The 13685-nt window shown below is 45.0% G+C and overlaps 1 non-coding gene across 1 annotated transcript; it reads left to right on the top strand.

The window, feature by feature from the left end:
* The first annotated feature begins 13269 nt into the window (after window positions 1-13269).
* On the top strand, window positions 13270-13342 carry Trnak-cuu. The gene has a single exon. It is a non-coding gene; the product is annotated as a tRNA-Lys (tRNA).
* The last annotated feature ends 343 nt before the right edge of the window (window positions 13343-13685 follow it).

The raw sequence follows: 13685 nt of genomic DNA, 5'->3' as shown, positions 1-13685 counted from the left end.
TTCTGTCTCTTAATGTTGGTTCTTGTCCAAAGTCGACGTTTAAATTACTGTGAATCCTTTCAGGTAAAATGTTTTATTGATGTTAAATTATTGTTAATTAAGTATCTGAGAGTTGCAACAAGCTGATATTGCATATTAGTTTCGAAATTATGTTGAATGTCTTACGTAATTTATTTAGACTTAAATATTTGGGACATTGTTTAAGCCATAATTTTTTCCTTCTGAAATTTAATTAGACATTTAATATTCCCAGGATAATTTATTTACACACTTTGTTTTCCTCGTGTAATTAATATAAACGTAATGATTAGTTTTCCTTGCTTGAATTATGCACCCAAGATATAAAATACAGAGGAATATCTGCCCTGGTGCCAGACCCCCGTGTGATAACTTCTTACAGGCGGGTGAAGTGGAGTGTAAAGTGAAGTGACGTGTGCTAAAATGTGTTTGGGCCAACACCAGCTGGCCGAGGACACGACTCTCTTGCCATCTGGGTGGTCTGATGACGCCCCCCCCCCCTCTCTCTTGCTGGGTATAGTCTCACAGCCCCATCCTGCAAGATGTGGCCTCACAACCTCCTCCCGCGAGGTATGGTCTCACAGCCTCCTCCTGCTAGGTGTGTCCTCACAGCCTCCTCCTGCTAGGTGTGTCCTCACAGCCTCCTCCTGCTAGGTGTGTCCTCACAGCCTCCTCCTGCTAGGTGTGTCCTCACAGCCTCCTCCTGCTAGGTGTGTCCTCACAGCCTCCTCCTGCTAGGTGTGTCCTCACAGCCTTTTCTTGCTAGGTGTGGTCTCAGCCCCCTTCTGCTAGGTGTGATTTTACAGTCCCCTCCTGCTGGTATTAGACCACACACACACACACACAGAGCAAGAAGTGGTCGTACCAGTAGATAGATTGAGAGACATAACACTTCGCTCCCTGCTCCTGCTCGACGCTTCACTCCCTACTGCGTCCTCAGAGTGATGGCAGCAGTTGTAGGAATACCACAAAACACGGCAGATGATGGGAGGGGGGTGAGAGCTGCAGGTGCCTGCTATACACGGGAAGAAGATGACGGGGTGATGGCAGAAAGGAAAGTGTCTAGTGAGGCGGAGGATGGAAGGGTTTGGGTGCCCAGTGGATGGGGGGGGAGGGAGGTGGACGAGGAAGGAAGGAAGGAAGGAAGGAAGGAAGGAAGGAGGGATGGATGATGCTTAGTGAAGTGCCTGATGTTCCCTTACTTTTCCCTCAGTACCTATTTTCCTTCCCCCTTACACTACCCTCATTCCTCCCTCTTAGTTTACCCTCATCCCTTCCCCTTACACTACCCTCATCCCTCCCCCTTACACTACCCTCATCCTTTCCCCTTACTACCCTCACCTCCTTACTACCCTCATCCTCCTTACTACCTCATCCCCTACACCACCTCACCCCCTACACTACCTCACCCCTGCTCACTACCCCTTACACTACCTCACCTCTTACACTACCTCATCCTCCCCGTTACACTACTCATCCTCCCCCGTTACACTCACCTCATCCCTCCCCGTTACACTACCCTCATCCTCCCTACAATTATGCACCACCCCCTTACGCTATACCCCACCTCCTTACGCTATACCCCACCCCCTTACGCTATACCCCACCTCCCTTACACTATACCCCACCCTCCCTACACTATACCCCCGCACCCCCCCATGCCATACCCCCACACTATACCCCACCCCCTACACCATACCCCAACCCCCCACCATACCCACCCTCCCCACACCATACCCCACCCTCCCCACACCATGCAACCCCAACCCCCCACACCACCCCTCATCCCTCCCCACACCCCATCCCCACCCCACCCCACACCACCTCCCCACACCACACCCCAACCCCCCACACACCATCCCCACCCCCCACACCACCCCCACACCACCCCACCCCCCACACCCCCACCCTCCCCACACTACCCCACCTCCCTACACCACCCCCACCTCTTTACACCACCCCCCCCCTTACACTATATTCATCCCATTGAAAACACAACTAAAGACCTTGAGGGCCAGTATACAGTATATCATGTTGCTTGAACAGATGTAGGACAAACATTTCATCATAATCGTACCCTGTTAACTGGCCAGGATATTCGTGACTGATGTGAACTGGAGATGATGGAAACTCGTCACTGAATCACTTAACGGAGGTGAGATTTTTTGTTCCAGGCGAGAAATTGTCTGGGTGAATTTTTTTTTCCTTGGTGATTGTATTTGTATCGACCATTGAGGCAAGAGAGACAATGAGATAGTGACAGGTGATAGGGGAGACGGTGAGGTAGGAGTGAGACAGGAGAGACGGTGAGACAGGAGAGACGGTGAACCAGAAAAGACGCTGAAGCAGGAGACACAATGAGACAGGAGAGATGAACCATTAACTACATGATGGTGACTATGTGCCCTTTTATTTGTGGTACCTGACAGAATGTTCTATAAGCGTGACTCTTTTTTTTTATCTTACAACACACCAGCATCATGAGAGAGAGAGAGAGAGAGAGAGAGAGAGAAAGAGAGAGAGAGAGTTTTTCTCTCTCTCTCGTGGTAGAAGGCTTGACCTCATCACGACAACACAAGGAGGTGGGGAGTATATTTTGTAACCCCACCCTTAGACCTGTTTCCTGACCCCTGTTTGTTCATGAGTGCTGACTTATGATATATCTAGTGACTTACAATTCGTGGGTTCTTGACATAGTTCTTGCGTTCGATTGACTTTGCGTGCGTACGTTTGAATTTCGCGCGTGTGTTTGAGTGGGCGTGCTTGGGTTTATGTGTACTTGTGAATTTTTAGTGTGTGTGAGATTGTCTTGCTTACATGACGCCAGTAGTAAAGTATATAACTGTCCTCGTGTCTCGTGAAGTGTAGTCACAACAACACTGTGTTAAAAACAATTACAGTCGTCGAGCACATTTTAAAATGACGTATTGTTTTGACAGCTGCATCAGAAAAATGTATTAATGCAAATCCTGACTGACTGACAGAGTGACAGCCCGCACTGACTCAGCTTATGTTCAGTTCTATTTCATTACACTTGATGTACTGCACAGTCGCTTCCAGGTGTGATGTTACCCCCTACCGTTCCTCCCTTGCTCTTGTAACACCATCCCCCTATTTCTCCCACCCCTGCCGCCTACCCCTTTTATTCTCTTTCTTAATTTTTTGAGGGGTAAATGACATCACATATCAGATTACAGAAGCCTAAATATATATTAATTCCGTTGACTTCTTTCGAATATTAGTACATGTATATAAATATTAGCAAAAACAAGTACTAGGAAACAGCCCTATCAGGGAGGTACGGTAGGGGTAAAGTCACACCTGAAGGCGACTGTACATCAAGTGCCGTTGCTACTTTTCCGCACTGTCTATTTTGCCCAGTCCGGTGTTGTTTAGTCAGATATTTGCCATAGTATTAAAGATATTTGTCATAGTATTAAGATATTTGTCATAGTATTAAGATATTTGTCATAGTATTAAGATATTTGCCAGAGTATTAAGATATTTGCCAGAGTATTAAGATATTTGTCATAGTATTAAGATATTTGTCATAGTATTAAGATATTTGTCATAGTATTAAGATATTTGCCAGAGTATTAAAGGAATGTAAGGAAGAACTTAGTATGCCCTTAGCAAAGTTTTTTAACATGGTTTTAAAAACGGATGTAGTCCCAAATCCTGGAGGATAGCGAATGTGATGTGATACCGATTTTCAAGAAGGTAAAAAGTTCACTATCCTCAAACTACATTCCTCTAACTATATTCCAATCAGTTTAACATCAATTATAGGCAAATTGTAGGAAGGAATAATTTCAAAGTTTATTCGAAATCACCTGGAGAAGCACAAGTTGATCAATGATTCCAATATGGCTTCACAAGTGGGCGTTCATGTCTGACAAATCTATTAACATTCTTTTCAACTGTTTTCGAATCAGTGGATGACGGACACGATTATGATGTGGAATACCTCGACTTTAGCAAAGCCGTCGACAGTCCCCCCCCCCCCCACGAAAGACTAATACGAAAGGTGGAGGCTCATGGCATTGGAGGAGATATTCTAAAATGGATTAGGGTGTGGTTGCAGGACAGGAAACAACGAGTGAGCATTAACCTCACTAAATCCGATTGGGGTAACATCACTAGTGGAGTACCCCAAGGCTCAGTACTTGGACCATTACTATTTATTATATATATAAACGACATAGATGCAGTCGTAGACAGCAACATAAGTAATTTTGCAGACGTCATTAAAATAGGGCCTGTAATTAAATCTGACGAGCACTCCGCAAAACTACAGGAAGATCTAAAAAAAAAAAAAAATTGCATGGTCTGAAAATGGCAGATAAAATTTAATGTGGACAAAGGTAAAGTACTTAGTCTAGGAGATGTAAACAGAGAAACCAGATATCAGATGGACAGCGTTGTTATAGAGAAATCCGACTGTGAGAAAGACTTAGAAGTAGGAATAGGAAGTAGGAATCTTAAACCAAGACAACAATGCGTATTTGCAAAACAAGGCTAACAAAGTACTTGAGTTCACACAAAGGAGTGTTAGTTACAAGATTAACGAGGTTATCCTAAAACTATATCTTGCTCTTGGGAGACCTTACTTGGAATACGCGTTTCAGTTCTGGTCACCGTACTACAGAATGATGATAGAATCCCCAGAAAGCATACAGAGGAGCATGACAAGACTAATCCCGGGCATGAGGAACCCTGAGTACAGAGACAGGTTAAAGCATTTTAATCTGTACTCCCTCGAAAGACGTAGAGTGAGGGGCGATATAATCGAGGTGTATAAATGGAAGTGAGGGCTGAACAAATGTGATACAACAAAGAAACTCAAACTATCCAACCAGGAGGGAACTCGTAACAATGGTTTTAAATTAGACAAATTTAGATTTAGGCGCGAGATAGGTAAACATTGGTTTGGAAATAGAGTAGTGGACGAGTGGAACTAGTTACCGAACTTCATCATTAACCCGAACATGTGGCTGCCTAGTATGGGCCAATAGGCCCGCTGCAGTTTCCTTCATTCTTATGTTATGTTTGTATGTGTGTCTTGTGTTCCTCTGTACTGTACAGTATGACATGCTAATCATAAAAAAATATTTTAACTGTGTTATCGAGAGAGGTGATACGTATGTGTTCGGATATCATTCAATTACAAATAATGCAAGCTGATGAACCACACCTGTAAATGCCCCGTGATTTTATCTCGGGCCTTCAGGTATTAATCTCGTTAATGAGTGTCGGTGTGGCACAGAACCAGTTTGTGGGCCATACCAATGAAGTTGTCGGACCGGATACAGCAGTCTATTGGTGATAGTATGTGTTCATGTACCTAAACTTCACGTTGGTCAGTTAACATGATCATATGCTAGTGTTACTCCTGCTAATATGGATGTATAGTTATTCAATCCTATACTTCTGTGCTACAATATACAGGTCTAAGGTCTGTCGTCACTGTTCTGTTCTGGTGAAGGGTGAGAACGCTATCACCTCATCCTGCTCCATCCCAGACTCTCTGTTCACTGTTTCGTTCCTTGCTGCCACTCCGCTGATGGAGCTCAAACATAGGTACTGTACTGTACTCTTCATCCTTCCGTCTCACTCCGCGATAGTACTAAAGGCGGTCTCTATACCGTCCTCACACCTCAGGACTGTACTAAAGACACTCTAAACTGTCCTCACACCTCGCCACAGTGCCCCACACACACACACACACACACACACACACACACACACTTTCTCTCTCTCTCCCCACTGTCTCAGCACCTCACCACAGTACCACACCATTCTCACACATCGCCACACTACCACACCATCCTTAGACCTCACCACAGTACCACACCGTCCTCACACCTCACCACAGTACCACACCGTCCCCACACCACCATGCACCACACCGTCCCCACACCACCACAGCACCACACCGTCCCCACACCTCACCACAGCACCACACCGCCCCCACACCCCACCACAGTACCACACCGTCCTACACCCCACCAGTACCACACCGTCCTCACACCTCACCACAGTACCACACCGTCCTCACACCTCACCACAGTACCACACCGCCCTCACACCTCACCACAGTACCACAACGCCTCACACCTCACCACAGTACCACACCGTCCTCACACCTCACCACAGTACCACACCGTCCTCACACCTCACCACAGTACCACACCGCCCTCACACCTCGCCACAGTACCACACACACACTCCCTACATAAGCTTCTCTTGTACATGTATCGCGTAGCTCTTCAGAGGGAGGGCAGACAGGCACCTCCTAACGTCGATAAATTGGATAATATTCCTCTCTGGTTTAAGGTACAAGGACAACCTCCTGTAGTGCTGGGTTGGCTGAGTCACCGTCTGTCTCACTGCTCTTTTGTGCTTCGTTTTTTTTTTCACTTGAGAGACCAATGATAAAATGGGAAGTAGATCCATATAAACAAACGCTAATTCTTCTTCTTGCCTTACGTGTATTTTTATAATTTGTAAACACATAATTTGTTCTTTGGTCGTAATTTATTGATACACTATACTTTTAACATACCTTTATGCTCCTTCTTACAGCTGTTATTGTTTCCCTACTGTTTACCTCCAATAGAAGATAAAGTAATAGAATTAGATAAAGAGAAGAATAACGGAGTTTAATATCAAATAAATAAAGTGTCGCGAACAGGAGTTAATGTCCGCTGTTCTTTCCACCTTATCGAAAAACAAGTTATACGACTTTTACCCAGAGCCACCAAACAGTAAATACATTGCAAACAATCATAATATACAACTACGCATTAACAACAAACAGTAATGAACAAGTAGTCATGTTATATACAAACGACCAATCTGGCTTCTTAAGAACAACTTGTAAATGAACCAATAAACACCTTTTTTTTTCTTACAATAACGATCATCACGACACTTCTTAAACAAGTAATACTTATCAGGCATGTTGATCGTCGTAGCTGCCTCAGAGTATTGCCTCGTCTCCAATAAACATCAATTATCCGCTTCGCAGTTCTTAGTTATCATTAATAATCATCACTTTTTTTTTGCACTGGTGGTTCTCTGTGATGAACATGTGGTGTGGTGTTAATTAAAGACTACTGCGTCCAGTACTGGGAGCCGAGGAAGACAGGTAGACTGGCAGACACCTCAGGTGCTTTGGACTTTACATATCTGTTGTCTTATGTTCTGTAGTGTTGAGCCGCAGGTGATGAGGCAGAGTTATAGTGAATTATATATAGGTAAAGATGTCGTGAATTATTTGAAGATAAGGTAAAAAAGATATAGTCAGCTATTAAATGAAACTATAGCCACAACGAGCTATTTAAGGTCATACTCGGGTAGCTGATGCTGTGAGAATCTAGGTGTAGGGAGAGACATAACCACGGTGGAGGGTGTAGGCAGAGACGTCGCCACGGGGAGGGTGTCGGGAGAGACGTCGCCATGGTGGAGGGTGTAGGGAGAGACGTCGCCACGGGGAGGGTGTAGGGAGAGACGTCGCCATGGTGGAGGGTGTCGGGAGAGACGTCTCGCCATGGTGGTGTCAGGAGAAGACGTCGCCATGGTGGAGGAGGTGTGGGGAGAACGTCGCGCCATGGTGGAGGTGTCGGAAGACGTCGCCATGGTGGGGTGTGGAAGACGTCGCCATGTAGTGGAGAGGTGTAGGAACAATCGCCATGGTGGAGGGTGTCGGGAAGACGTCGCCATGGTGGAGGGTGGGAAGACGTCTCGCCATGGTGGAGGGTGTAGGGAGAACATCGCCATGGTGGAGGGTGTAGGCAGAGACGTCGCCACGGGGAGGGTGTAGGGAGAGACATAACCACGGGGAGGGTGTAGGCAGAGACGTCGCCACGGTGGAGGGTGTAGGCAGAGACGTCGCCATGGTGGAGGGTGTAGGAGGGAGTGGTGGGGCTCAACACGCAGTCTCACTACCCTTGAGGCCAACACTGCTGATTGTGCCTCGTATAAAAAAAAGAGATAAAGTCTCCGTCAAGTAGACAATCGGCCACCAGGTGCTCTGACACCTCCACTGTCACACGTAAACCAGGTGGCCATTATATACTTTACCGCCTATTATAACTACTGACAACAAATGTGACTCTATTGAATAAATAAATAAATATATATATATATATATATATATATATATATATATATATATATATATATATATATATATATATATATATATATATATATATATATATATATATATGGATTTGTTATGCGTACTCAAGGTGATAAAGAAGTTTGACTAGTTTGTTGTACATATTGGCGAGGACCTGCTGCATGTCCTGATCACACGCCCCGAGTGTCGAGGTTGTTGGTCGCTAACGGGTAATCCAAGCCCATAATTTCCTGTCTGCCACAAATCGATGTTCTTACTTATTTTCAAAGGGTTTATTTAAAGTGTAGTAAGGAGATCTTGTCAACTACCATCGTATAGAGCTAGGCCGAAAATAGAACTTTCCCCCAAAAAACGGGTTTCGCACGGATGGTCTGAATGCACCTTACGATGCGGGACGCCATTATATTCTCGCGCTTACATTAACTCCTTCGTCAGAAATAACGGAATAATACAAGTAATGTCGCAGAATAACTGAAATATCAGTGTTGGGAACTTGGACCGTGAGGCTAATGTGACCTTCGTTATTTCTGGTGCAGCCAGAGAAAAGAAGAAAGGATGTGTTTCCGCCTCGTTAGTCGTTGATATGAAACCACTGTTTTTATCCAGCACCTAACAGAGTTATGGACCCTTACTGTTGCTCGCCAGGCCTAACAGAGTTATGGACCCTTACTGTTGCTCGCCAGGCTCAACTAAACGGCATCTTACATCCCGCTAAATTGAGAATTATTTAAATATATGGATACTATTTTTGCCTCTATTTTTACGTATGTTATAATGTGGGATTATACTTATAATTCTTAATGTTCTTTTTTCCCTTAGTTTTATGAATAATAATTTTGTGTTCAATGGGTGTTCACTCCTGTGGGAACCTCCCACACGCTGTTACCACACAACACGCCAAAACTTCATTCCCTTTACTAAAATTATTGACCAATACACAGTTCTGCCAGTATGGAGCGTTGATGAGGACGGTAATACATACGGAGAACAGCGGTGGTTAGGGCCAGCCACGCTCCCTGCTGCCACGCACCTCCACACAACCTCCTCCGCCACACACCTACTACTCCACACAACCCTCTCCTCCCCCGCCACACAACCTCCCCCGCCACACAACCTCCTCTCCACCACACAACCTCCTCCTCCTCCACACAACCTCCTCCTCCCCTGCCACACACAACCTCCTCCACCACACACCCCTCTCCCTCCCTCCTCCGTCACACACCTCCCTCCTCAACCACGCCCCTCCTCCTCCCTCCCCCACACCCTCTCCTCCTCCCCCCTCCCCCACACACCTCCTCCCCCCCCCACACACACCTCCTCCGCCACACACCACCTCCTCCACCACACACCTGCCACACACCACCTCCTTCACACACACCACCTCCTCCACACACCACCTCCCCGCCACAGACCACCTCCTCCACACACCACCTCCCTCCTCCACACACCACCTCCTGCCACACACCACCTCCTTCACACACACCACCTCCTCCGCCACACACCACCTCCTTCGCCACAAACCACCTCCTCCGCCACACACCACCTCCTCCGCCACACACCTCCTCCTCCGCCACACACCTCCTCCTCCTATCAGGTGGCTTCAAGAGAGCTCAGGCTCTCAACTGGCTCAGCCATGTTAATATTGTTATTAGTATCGACTCTGTATCTGTGTTTTTCTGGCTAAATAAACTGTTTGTGTCATTATCAATAGGGCTGAGTTGTCCAAAAGCACCGTCGTATATTGACATCAGTGCCACATGGGATTTGTGGACCAACACATTGTCTTGGAGCAGAAGCACACGTCCCGGATATAATTTTCTCAGACGTCATATACTAAACTCTCACTCTGGGGCAATATTTTGTATGACATTAGTAAAATTGACTGAAACAATTACCCAGGCATTCAACTTCGTTCCCCCCAAACTAGAACCCCTGAACTGCAAAACTCTCTGACCGCCCCTCGTACATACGAACATCCATTTACGTAAAACTCTGTTGGCTGCTATTAACGAAATCCAACAACAACAAATTACAGGTAGGGAGAAAGTGTTCAACCTGGGTGTAATGAATGTGAGGGTGAATTAAAGTTAATGGAGAGCCTTGTTAATGTTCCATCAGCAGAGCTCCTCCTGCCCGACAACTGCCTAAACTGGAGGTCATTCTCCAGCGACTGTTTAAACTGTTGGTCATTTGCATGATAACACTTGTACCCTCCGCCGCTTAAGGCCACAGAATCGCTCTTGTTTTTGTTCCTATAATTGTTATGTTGTGAAACTTCCCGTGTGTGTGTGTGTGTGTGTGTGTGATATGTAAATTGCATGCCGTATGTATTTAAGAACGGTGAATAAATGTCTGTGTGCATTATGTATATATACTGTTGTGTGTATATCCAAATTATTTAGAAGTGGTGTGTTAGTTTTAGTGTTTATTTAGATGTCGTATGTGTATCTGTGTATATTAAATGGCGGTGTGCGAGTGTCTGTCAGTATATTTAGGTATGATGTGCGTATATCTGTATGTATTAAAGTAAGCTCTGTATAATATTAAGGTAATCGTATAGTGGGTGTGTGTGTGGGTGGAAGAAATATATAGTCAAGGTGGAATAAGTGGACCACGGAGCTAAAAGTTATGGGGACCTTTACCTAAGAGTAATGGCATCTGTACGGTATATGCGTGTGTAAAAAAAATTGGCACGCACCTCACTGACAGGCTTTTTTCTTAAGATGTTCATATACAAACTGAATTTAGACCACTGAATTTTTTTCCTTATGAAAGATGCACCTTAGTCGATCCGGATGTGTGTGTGTGGGGAGGGGGGGGGGTGGATGGGAGAAAGAGTGAGTGAGTGAGTGAGTTAGTTAGTTAGTTAGTTAAAACGTTATTTTTAGTTGGCCAAGGAGGTGAGAAAGTCACCACAGAAGGTCAACAGAGGTCACGTTGTAAGTTTGCATTCTGAGTGAGGCACTGATTGTTCACACGACCCTCCCTCCTTCCATTTTCTTATCTTGCCCTTCCAAACTTCTCTGTATGGTCCATGGCGCCTTGTTCCAGTCTTGTTACCTTGTCTCATTCTGTGTACTACCGTGTACCAGACGTGTCCCAGCCATGTACCAGACGTGTCCCAGCCATGTACCAGACGTGTCCCAGCCATGTAAATTTCTCCCGCCGGCGTCCGAGGTATGTCTGAACACAATCTTACTTCCATTAGTTTTTTTCTTCTTCTTCTTCAGGCTGGTCTTCTGGCTGTCTCCCGCATGTAGCAGCCGTGTTTTGGCCATGTCCCGGGCACGTCGGTCTTGTTTCAGCAGACTTCCTCCCGTTTATGTCCCTTGTTCTAGTCTTGGTGTAGTTATTTTTGCATGCCATTGCCAGGTCCCGGCCGTCAATCCTCGCCCAAAACATGTTCACACACACACACACACACACACACACACTTTCATGTGGAGGGGAAGGGAGGGACACAATCTAAATACCCCCATTGTCCATAGATCCGCCACCGTTTGCATACAACACTTACAATTCACCGACTTATAAGCTTGGATCTCCAGAAGGAATTCTCACTGAGGTAGCATTGTAGGAATGGTACTCGGTGTGCATATAGTACCGGTGACACGACCCAAGAATCCCAAGCTTGTCCTTAAGACCCGTGCCCACAACCTTACGAGAGTTCCACTACGGGTAAAAGGCTGGCGAACGTTCAATGTGATGTTGATCGCTCGTGCTGGCGATGGTTTTGTGTTACTGTCCTGACATCTATACTACTGTCTTATATCATAGCAACGGCTCCAAGAGGAACAATTAGCTGCTCCTTTTCGTTACTCTCCACTGGCTTACGGTAGGTACACCAGACGACCATTCGTCAGTCTTCTTCCCACACTGGCGCTCTCTGCGATATAAGCAACAGTCACCAGTCCTTCCCCAGATTCTTGTATTAACACATGACTTCAGGTCCACCTAACATGTTAAAGTGAATGGACTGTTGAAATGCCTTGTCAGTACCCACACCTTGAAGGCCTTAAGTATATCCCACACCTTGAAGGCCTTAAGTATATCCCACACCTTGAAGACCTTGAGAATATCCTACACCTTGAAGACCTTGAGTATATCCCACACCTTGAAGACCCTGAGTATATCCCACACCTTGAAGGCCTTAAGTATATCCCACACCTTGAAGACCCTGAATATATCCCACACCTTGAAGACCCTGAGTATATCCCACACCTTGAAGACCCTGAGTACATCCCACACCTTGAAGACCCTGAGTATATCCCACACCTTATAGAGTCCGTCCCATTAATAGTAACAGGAAGAGGAGGAGACACGTTAGAAAATGGTCGATGAAAATTATCAGAAACAAATCGATAAATTCTAAATATTTTCAGAGAATTACTCATGTGCCCCCAAAATATGTGTACTGTATTTAGAGGAATTAGTTTTTTGGGGTTGGCAGTTTCAGAATTTGTTGGGTTATTTCCTAAAACACTGGGATGGATATATTTACGTGAAACAGTGATTATTATTATTTTTTTAAGTTTGTTGAGATACATACAGACTATTTGTTTCTTTATTATTATTTTTACTACTGATTTACTTTGAAACTATAACTACTTATTTATCCAGAAAATATACAAATACAAATTATACAACAACATCAATATATACATGGCTGGGCCTTTGACAGCTACATCTCTCTCTCTCAAAAACAAAACTCTCATACAAAACACATTTAGAATAATTTTCATAAACTATTGTTAAAACAAAAACATAAACAGACTGTGAACATAATAACAAATATATGGTAAATATGGTAAACATGTTTATTACGGCTATACTACACAGAATACCGGAGGTTATCGGAGGTACTGTGTTCATTCATTTCACAGCCAGATGGTAACTTTTTCCATCTCCTACTCAAACACAGCCTCGGGTTTCCTGGTGTCCTCGTCACATACACGTGTTCCTGTTATGGTGTCGCAGCTCTCAATGTCTGTTATGACTTTTGATGATGTGTCCTGAAACAAACTCGTCTTTCTGTCTTGTTAGATAGATTTTTTTTTTACCTATTTGTGTGTAAATTTTTAGGTATCGATGTTCCTTTTCTATCAGCCCGGCTAGCTCAGTCGGTAGAGCACGAGACTCTTAATCTCGGGGTCGTGGGTTCGAGCCCCACGTTGGGCGTTACTGTTTTGTCAAACTCTTTAAGTGTGTTTTTCAGCCATAGCATGTCCTAGCCGGTATCAATATCTGCCAGAAATCTTGTACACTCAGGGTCTAAAGTTCGTATGAAGCAATGAACTGACTCACGAGGATGAGTCTCCGAACATACATACCCTGATTGTTGTCTGGTGTGTGTGTGCTGTTTTAAGTCGTTTGGGGTCGATGCTGCTTCACACGACCTTTTGACCCTGACTGTACCTCTGTCTCATCTACCTACCCATATCTTTGATTGATATTCACTACGGTCATATGCCCATGTCCCCAGTCTTGTTGACTTCGCCTTAGCGATGTCTTCGTTATGTGT

The sequence above is a fragment of the Homarus americanus genome, unplaced genomic scaffold (assembly GCF_018991925.1).
Source record: "Homarus americanus isolate GMGI-L3 unplaced genomic scaffold, GMGI_Hamer_2.0 scaffold30108, whole genome shotgun sequence".
NCBI classification, from domain to species: Eukaryota; Metazoa; Arthropoda; class Malacostraca; order Decapoda; family Nephropidae; genus Homarus; species Homarus americanus.
This window is presented reverse-complemented; position numbering and strand designations above follow the sequence as displayed.